General features: G+C 43.4%; 1 long non-coding RNA gene across 1 annotated transcript; it reads right to left on the bottom strand.

Annotated features, from left to right (window-relative positions):
- Positions 1-316: 316 nt before the first annotated feature.
- LOC123356899 lies at positions 317-9,067 on the bottom strand. The gene is made up of 4 exons (XR_006575448.1): positions 8,463-9,067; positions 7,899-8,004; positions 1,045-1,084; positions 317-423 (listed from the first exon to the last, which is right to left on the bottom strand). It is a non-coding gene; the product is annotated as an uncharacterized LOC123356899 (long non-coding RNA).
- Between the last annotated feature and the right edge of the window lie 497 nt (positions 9,068-9,564).

Genomic DNA, 9,564 nt, shown 5'->3' with positions numbered 1-9,564 from the left:
CAAACTAAACACTGCCACCATGTTTGTGAGAGCCTGAATGCAGGATAAGCTGAACAAGTGGCACTTTATCAAACCCTGACCACTCTCCTGTCGAGGCAGCTGAGTTGCTTCCAGACATTCCCGGTTTCCACTGGCGTCCTGTCAATAACAGTCCCTCCAGAAAGCATGGGCCTTCTGGCTCTAGTTCTACTGATCACAATATACCACCCAGAGCTTCCCACACTCCAGGGGTAGCACCTCACCCTCTCACTGGCCGGGCCTCCCATGCAGCAGAGGTAAGACTTCTCTGGCTTTAATCAACTTGAAATGTTGGGAGGTATGTTATTTGGTCAGAATGTTGTAGTCAGCTTTAAGCCTTTGATGAGAAAGCCTCCATCAGCAAAGCCCAGGAGCGGTCGACACTGGAACTACCACTGCAGCTGCCTGAATGACGAGGTGATAAAGAGAGGAAAAAATTGTTCCAGTGGAAGATGCTAAATTTGCTGGAGGTTCTTACATCCCACACATGGATGAAACATGGCAGAGTTGTCCCATGGTAGATTTAAGAAATAGGAACCTTTCCATCTCATCTGCCTTTATGTCCTCTTTTTTTCCCTCCACATTTGGTCAAGGACTTTGGGCTACCTTATTGCTCATACCCCAACCTGAGGCCTGAATTAGATTTTTAGGTGCAAAACCTCTTCTCTACTGACACAGGGTGCTGTTTCTGGCAAGAAAGATATTGTCATGTTCTCCCTTTATCTGTTCTCTTTTGTTTTCCTCCTGCTTTCTTCTGTCTCTCCCCTCCTCTCTTTCCCTTCTCTTCTATAAGGGCACCTCAATCAATTTTTCACATAGTAAGCACAACTGAACCACTTTCACTTTGACTTAGCATGGTGTCTACACATACACTTAATGGCAAAACAGGCAATTCAAAAACTAAAAGGAAGATAATAAAAACACAAGTTGTAAGTTAATGTCAACAATCAGGAAAACGTATTATAAATTTTAATACTAGAGACTAACAACATTCAAATACAAATGAAACTTTAAAGGTGCACTTACCATGCAGAGTCCTGGAAGAGGAGCAGTATTCTTCGGATTCCTGTTGTGAGAATGGAATTGTTCCTGAGTGCAGCAACCGATGAGCACAGAGCAGGTGGAGCCAGGCAGATCCCAGACATCACCACCAATCCCTGTGGAGCCATCCCTGCTGCAGATGCTGGCCCCAGCACCTCACCTGTTGAGTCCATGCCATGCTCAACTTCCACCTTCCAGCCCAGCCCAGTCAGCTGCAGTGTCGCTCCCATCCCTAAGTTCCCTTACAGCCATACCTGAAGGAGCTGAGCATGCCCAGAAGCACCTGAAGTCACTGACCACTCCTGCCCCCAACATGTGTTACAGCTGCAGGTGCCACTGCTCTTCTGTACTGTTTCCTTTCCTTATCTTCTCTCATCCCTTCTCCCAGATCTCTCTCTCCCTCACCCATCCATCACCCACTTCTTTCCTAATAGTCTTTCCTTGCTGCATTCCCTGTCTTGTATCTCTCCATTCCCCTGTGATGCTTTTTCCTAACTGTGAAGCAGACAAAGAGGAAATGAGAACTCCCTTTAGAGTCTCTTCTGGGCAAGTGTTCTTTGATGGAGCAGACTGTAATACTGGTCACTGATTGTCCCTCAGCTTTAGTGTCAGTTCATGTAGCCATGTTGGAGAGGCCTGTGACTGAATAAATGTGGCTCAATGAGACTGAATTTCCCTTATCCCAGAAAAAGGTGCTCACTTCCTCTGAGGATGGAGGAGTGACTAAATGAGCAAGACAAGTGAATCTCTTTTTTACCCAAAAAGAGAATAGTCCTTCCATGGGGTGAAGAAGCAGTGGGGCCCCCTGAAGGAGAAGTGTACAGATGCCTGTGAGTGACTGAACATTATTATTGATTATATGACAGTAGCTTCTAGAAACACCAGTAAGGATTGAGGTCCCATTGTGCTCGGTGCTGTACAAATCAATATACAAGATGGTCCTTGCTCAAAGCGCTTACAAGCTATTTGAAGACTAAATTCATTTCTTACACTAACATTACAGTCCCTAGCGAAAGGCTGAAATGCTTTCTTGGAACAGGTTGGGGAAATCCCTCTCTATGTCTGGAGTGAAATGAAAGTCCCATTTCTCTGGGTGACAGAAGATTTCTCTCACTTTTCTCAGCTACGTATTTTGCTGTTGTTCATAAACTAGAAAACAAACCCAGTGTTTCAGAGGCCGTGCAAACTACAGCTTGTTCTCAGATGATCTTGTTGCAGGGAGCAAGCCTCTGGCTGATTCACTAGCTGTAAAAATAAACACAGTCGGGGGGGGGGAAGCTGCAGGGTGCCAAAGGAGGAGTAGAAGCTGCAGCAGCTGGTGTTTTCTTTGCTGTTTCTTTTCAAGGGACCCAGACAGGTTGGAGGTGCAAGTGATTAATGTAGAAATGATAACACCTCCCTGCCCCCTCATAGAGGAAAGGCAACTCCTTATGTATCGCTGTTCTTCAAACTCTTCCCATTCCAAACTTAAAACATCCCATCGCCTCTGATGCAATACAGTGGGGACTGACAGCACATCTGTGTGTATTAACTGTACACTGTGTGGTTTTCCTATATGCTGAGGGTTTATTCTGCAAGTTTTATAGGGTTGCGCACACATTCTCTGAGACTTCCCTCTTGGATTTGTCTAGTCCCAGGGCAGCATACTATATCTCCTGTTTACAACTGATTCTTTGCTAGGTGGTTCCATGCCACCCCCTTTAGAATAGGAAACATATTGGAGGCATGTCTGGAGCACACTGCACTCCATTGATCCCTGCTTCCATAATGGCTCCTATACGGCTCTAGAATGAACCACAGATCAGAGACTCCTTATTTCTGTTGCAGCGATTTGCCTTGCTCTTGCCTTTTTTGTGCAGGAGAAAAAAAATCCAGTAGACACAGGCAGGCAAGGGTGGGCATTTAGTTTCCAAGGCTAATGAACTAAAGAGGGATGGCAGAAGAAGGTCCATACGATAACTTACGGACAAAGATTTCCCATAAGTGATAGCTAAAGTCCTGAGGTGAAGGAGCCTGGTTGTCATCTTTCTCAAGTGGGGCTAATAAGAGGCAAAAATTAAAGTCTGTAGATGTTTGTGTATAAAGACAATAAAATCTTCCTGTTTACTCAGTTGTTCATTTATTTAGAGAACAGGACAGGTTCACTTTGGGGACTGGTGATGGGATAGGGAGCCTTTAACATCTAGGTCATTGGTTGTAATCCAGAAAAGGTTAGCAGTGGCGGAAAATTGATTCTTCACTATATGACAAATGACTGGTAGCCTGTGTGGAAAATCAAATGTTCACAGGGTGATTTCCAGTGGGCAGGTGGCCGTGTCACACAATCACCATCAATGATACATCTTCTGTCTGACAATCTCTACAGAAAAGACAGAGATTGACTGGACAGAGAGAACGTACAGACCAAAAGGTTGAGGCACATTGGCAGGGCTGTATCAAGCTGCTCACGCTGCTGTTTTACCTTCTCTGTGCACAAACAAAGGATTTCAGTCTCCAGGACTGTCAGCCTGGCACTTGCTACTTTTCAACACTGAATCTGAATGTACTTTCCAAACTGTAGTCCAAGCCTGTATTCAGTAAAAATGCTCTGTTATTTTTAATGTGGATGTTGGTGTGTATGCTCCTCACTCTGTGTGGTATATGCATGTATAATTGTGACAAGGCCTGATTTACGGAAGCGCAGACCATGCATGTTTGTGAAGCGCTGTGTGGATGTTCCCAGCATGTATCAATGTATGTTTGTTTCTCTTTGTGCGCTGGAGGAGGGGGAAGAGGAGGGCTGCTAAAGACTGGGTGAGTCACGAACACACTGGAAGCTTCTTTAGTTTTACTGTGCAAGGCTGGCTCCTGCCAAGACAAGTGCTGGCAAATCCTGCAGCAAAACGGGGGAAGGAGGGGAGAAGGGAGACAGAGCAGAGCTGGCTAGTCCTCTACATTTTAAAATGATGGCCCTGTGGGGTCTAAGAGAGCTGTGTGCATATGCAATACAATTGGGTGTTGCCAAGAGTGTCTGTATAGATATATGTCAGCAAGAGGGCATGTCTTTCTGTGCCCTCACCTTCACCTGTTAAAAAGGTGTGTTTTTTAATCTTAGGGTAACCAGCAACCATGAGCTATTGTGTGGCAAAAAAAATCACAGTTAAGAACAGGCAATTTAGTTTTTTTTCTGTGAGGTAAATTAGGTGAGGTCATCCCCTATACCCCTACCTGGGACTGACCTTGCCTAGTTTCTCTCACAGTAAAACTGAAGTGACTTGTCTTCACTGTGTTTTTGTGTCATGATAGCTCATATGCATTAGCTAACCTGAGGTAAAGAACATACTTTTTTTTTTTTTTAAGCACTGAAGACGTGGCCTGTGAGAATTGTAGCAGTGACTAATGTATCAGTGTGTATTAGGCTAATTGTGTGTGTGAGAGTGAGAATTTTCTCAGCTTTTGATAGTTAAATTCTGGGCCTGCCTCTACACTCCTAGTTTAACACAATTTTAGATCAGGTTCAGGGAGTACACATTGTTCTCTGGGGCATAATTTTTAAACCTTCCTACACCTATGTTACAGAGCTGTGCTGTAGGCTCATTTCAGAGGTAGTAGTGAACAAAATGAAGAGCGAGGCTTCTTTATAAATGTGGCATGCCTATTCTACACCAGTTTTGAAAACAGCTGACAAGAAGGGGTGAATATTAAGAGTTGGCAACAGGGTTTGTTGTAGGGATTGGTTCCTGGGTTAGTGTTTCTGTTGTGTAGCTTCTGGTGAGTATTTGCTTCAGGTTGGGAGGCTGTAAGCAAGGACTGGCCTGTCTTCCAAGGTCTGTGAGAGTGAACTAACCCAGGAACCAATCCCTGCAACAAACCCCGTTGCCAACTCTGCCCACATATCTATTCAAGGGACAGCATCATAGGACCTAACCACAACAGCCACACCATCTGGGGCTCATTCACCTGTGCATCTACCAATGTAATATATGCCACCATGGTCCAGCAATGCCCCTCTGCCATGTACATTGGCCAAACCAGACAGTCTCTGTGCAAAAGAATAAATGGACACAAATCAGACATCAAGAAATGTAACATTCAAAAACCAGTAGGAGAGCACTTCAGTCTCCCTGGACACTCAATAACAGACTTAAAAGTGGCAATTGTTCAACAACAAAAAACTTCAAAAACAGACTTCAACAAGAAATTGCAGAACTGGAATTAATTTGCAAACTGGACGCCATCAAATTAGGCCTGAATAAAGACTGGGAGTAAAGTAAAATTTTCCCTCCCTTGATATTCACCCCTTCTTGTCAACTGTTGAGAATAGGCCACTTCCACCTTAACTGAATTGACCTCGTTAGCACTGACCCTCCACTTGGTAAGGTAACCCCCATCTTTTCATGTGCTGTGATACTGTATTTTTCACTCCATGCATCTGGTGAAGCGGGTTTTAGCCTACGAAAGCTTATGCCCAAATAAATTTATTAGTCTCTAAGGTGTCACAAGGACTCCTCGTTGTTTTTGCTGATACAGACTAACACAGCTACCATTCTGAAACCTGTCTATACCACTTGCCACCCTTAAAGACGTTCTGGCTGACCCAGTGAGGATTCCAAAAGGAGTTCATACCAGAACATGGGAGCCTGCCAGACTCCCAGTGCCAGCTCAGCTCTACCCTCACCCCACACTTTTGGGCAATTGTCTCTCTGGGCAATGCTAGTCTTTCCCTCTCCTTGTGCTCAGAAATTCTAGAGGGGTTATGCCTGACTGCTGGCTCAGGGTTGCACTGGGTGGAGACTGCATGTGGCTTCTCACAGAGCAAAGCCAACCCCAATCTGGGCTCAAATATCCCTCTCTACACCCTATTGCATACTATATGAACATTTTAAAGACTGCCAAAGACTCTTTGGCATTCAGCAAAATGCACAACCTAAGTTGTGGATTGAAATAAAAATAATTAGGAGGTAAGAGTTGACAGTGTGCATAGCACTGTACAAAGCACAGAGGACAAAGCCCAAGTTGTTGTTTGAAATCTAAAGGTGAGATTGTGCCCAGCTCCTGTGTGGGCGTGTGTAAGGGAGGGACCTCTTTGGGACAGGGACTTTGTTGTTGTTCTGTGGTTGTACAGCACCTAGCACAGTGGGGTCCTTGTCCACAACTGGGGATCCTAGGAGCTGCAGCAATTCTGCTACTAATGATAATGAGCCTTCCTGCTGCCCCTTGTGTTCTCCGGGTCAGGCGCAATGGGAGTTGTGAGGAAGTACCAGAGATTCACCCAGGGCTTTAGACAGATAAAATAGAATTAGTCAAAAGAATTTGAATGTTCAACTAAAATCTTTTGCACAAGTGAAATTTTTGGCAACAGTTTGTTTGTTTTTTGACAATTTTCAACTGGCTCTGACATAAAATCAGTATCAGCAATCTCCATGTACCCCTCAACCTAGCGTAATTAGTTGGGCAATTTCTTATAGGCAGGTTCCTATGTATTCTGTAGTTCCACAACCATGATACTTGCCATGGAATTCATCACTAGCCACAGAACTGTGTTTCAGAATCTCAGCTCTCATTTTTTAAAAAATATGTTTATACCCCTTCTGGTTATGAAGGGTTGTTTGAATCATTAAAATAATTGTTCCTAGATAATTGCTTTGACAAAAGGGAAAGTTTGCTAATAAATTTGACAAATATTATTTGACCATCCATGGAGTTTAATGGATAATGGAAATATGTATTCACTTATTATTAATTCAATAGCTGACAGAAAATGTCAACAGATATATTATTTGCAATTATTATTCAGGCAGCTTGGAGTACTGTAATGTATAACATACTAATAATTGCTCCTGACAACAGATGTTCTCAATAATCTATTTACATATGAGAGATATTATTAGAGGAGAGGAGACCCCAGATGTTACAGGGAGTCCATACAGTACCTGTTAACATTAGGGAGTTATAGAGAAGTTTGAGGAGGGAAATAAGAATGTAACTCATCTAGGAGAGATTTTTTTTGGAGGCAACGTGTGAGGAAAATGATCAACAACTTGTTAAGATATAAAGAATGGCACTTCTAAATGGTGGACATTTGGCATATATATGGATTGGGTTTATAACCTCTCCCCCAATATGAGACATCCCTTAAAAGGGCCAGAGAAAGAACAAGAATGATTCTTTAGCTCAGTGGTTTGTCACTCACCAATGATGCAGGATACTCAAGCCCAATTTCCAATGACTATTTATGCAATATGGAACAGTTTCAACAGAAGAGATTGAGAGACCCTCCACTCCAGAATATCCCATAGCCCAGTGTTTAGAGCACTCTCCTGAAAGCTGGAAGATGCAAGTCCAAATCAGAGGGAGTTGGGATTTGAACCTGGCTCTCCCACAGTCTGGGAGAGTATTCTAAATACTGGTTTATCCTCCTGCAGCTGTGTTTTGTTCAGGGTTTGATCTATTAGGCTACCTGTAAGAACACCTACTTGCTCAGGCAAGAAAGGCAGGGGAATGCCTACTTGAGAATCCTACCAGGGCTTAGGTGTGAGCTAAGTGCCTGGGAGTCAGGACTTAAGTGTGCACATGCCCAAGACAGATTTTTAGGCACCCACAGGACTTAATCAGCAGAAATTTAGGCACTTATAGGGTTAGGCAGAAGCTGAGTGTGTGTTCTGAGGATTGAAATTTTGGACTTAGGTACCTAAATCCCTTTGGAATCTAACCCTTAGTGCACCTTTGATCCTAGGTTCAGGCCTGGGAAAAGTTAATCTGCTAGCCTGTTTGGAGCCAGGCTTGTGGACATTTCCCAAGTAACAGTATCTCCACTGTTTCCTTAAGTACCCTTGGTAGTCTCTCTGCCAGTCCCTTACCTTTATCACTATTTATTTGTTTCCCTCTAACAGCCATCTTTGCTTTAACCACATGCAGTCGGGCAGGATGATATCAAACAGGTAAATTGGGGTGCACATAATATTCCTAAAAAAGAATAAAAGCAACTGCTTCATTCTCCACAATTGGCATAACAATGGTCAGGAAAGGGTAAACAAGCTGCTGGTGTTGGAAGTCAAACAACTACTTGGAATTGCTGGAGTTTGTTTTTCTAAACATAAGAATAAATAGATATTTTAATAAGACATTCTTATTTTACACAAAGGAAATCAATAAAACAAGAAAGAATGAAAGTAAAGTCTCTTTGAGAGAGCACTGTGTACACGCCTCACTCCATAACAATAGCCATCTGGAATAGAAACTGCTCCTCAAAGTCAAGGGTCTCACAGAAAGCAGGCAGGCAGACTCCTTAGAAATTATACAGTGCAGTAAACAGAAAACAGTCATAATAACTACATGCAGCACAGAACTGAAACCTCCAAGAGGAACTATCATGCCACCCCATAATCAACCTCTCCCTTACTGCTAACTGCCTCCTTTCTTACCTTAGTTCTCTTTGTGGGATTTTTGGGCTTGCTTGTGGGGAGGGAGAATCAAGGCTAGATGTGAGAAAGAAGTCTTGAGAGCTTTTGCCCGTGTGAGCAACCTTAGCTTATGTGCACCAAGCTGTTTTGAGCACAGGCTGCAGTTTATAATCCATCTACTGTTGGGCCCAAAGCTCTGTGGGCTTAAGGTGCAATGTGAATGTTTTCCAGTTGTTCATAACTCTGTACACTGGGTTGGATTATTTGATTCACTGAGATATAAGTGAGAATTAATGGGAGAGGGGCATCTTTCCAGCTAATATTTAGGTAGACTACAAACAAGGTGTTACTGATTGCTGAAGTTGGTTCACTTGTTCATCTATATATGGGGAACCATATCCCTGTGCACATTTCATCAGCTTTCTTTTGCAATCAGTATCATTGTCAACTGCAAATTACAGCTGTGTTTCATGAGAAGCTGAGAGTAAGTAATGGAGCCATGGCAAAACCTTAGCAAGGAAAGAATTTCCTCCATAAGCAAGTGGGAGTGTTCCCTTGTAGCTAATGGTAGCAGCAATTCTTAAATCAAAGGGCATAATGGGACTATCTCTAGACAGCAACGTGCTTTAGATCATGTTCCTGTCTGTGTCTGTTTATACATATTGTGCTTGGACGATCCCCTTTTTCTATTAGCAAGATTCCCCTTCCCTCCCCCCACAGCTGAGTTGTGGAGAAGCTGAGAGGCTGTGGGTACTCGATGCTGATTAAATTCTGCTGACTGAGGAAGATGTCAAACTCTACCCAAAGCAGAGAGCCGCCAAGGAAAAGCTGCTTTTCTTTGCTTTTGACAGCTGGAGCCATGAATTTAAGCAGAGGTCTCACCTTCAGGCAAGTCAACAGCTGGGCAGAGAGCAGCCCCTCTTAAAGGGAAAGGGCTCTAAATTTTCAGGAGTTCGGTGTTACCAAAAGGTGAAGAAATTGAAGTACAGGAGAACAATCATTTGAAAGAAGGTGGTGCAGCTGCTCCCTCCCCCCCCCCTATATTTTTTTCTCTTGTTAAAGAACCACCAAGTGACAAACAAGAAAGAGGAAATGAAAGTCCAGCCAGAAATCCTACCAGTGG

Source organism: Mauremys mutica, unplaced genomic scaffold, assembly GCF_020497125.1.
Source record: "Mauremys mutica isolate MM-2020 ecotype Southern unplaced genomic scaffold, ASM2049712v1 000009F_np12_subseq_1:161612_obj, whole genome shotgun sequence".
Lineage (NCBI taxonomy): Eukaryota > Metazoa > Chordata > Testudines > Geoemydidae > Mauremys > Mauremys mutica.
The sequence above is the reverse complement of the archived record's forward strand: the minus strand, read 5'-3'. Positions and strand labels throughout refer to the sequence as shown.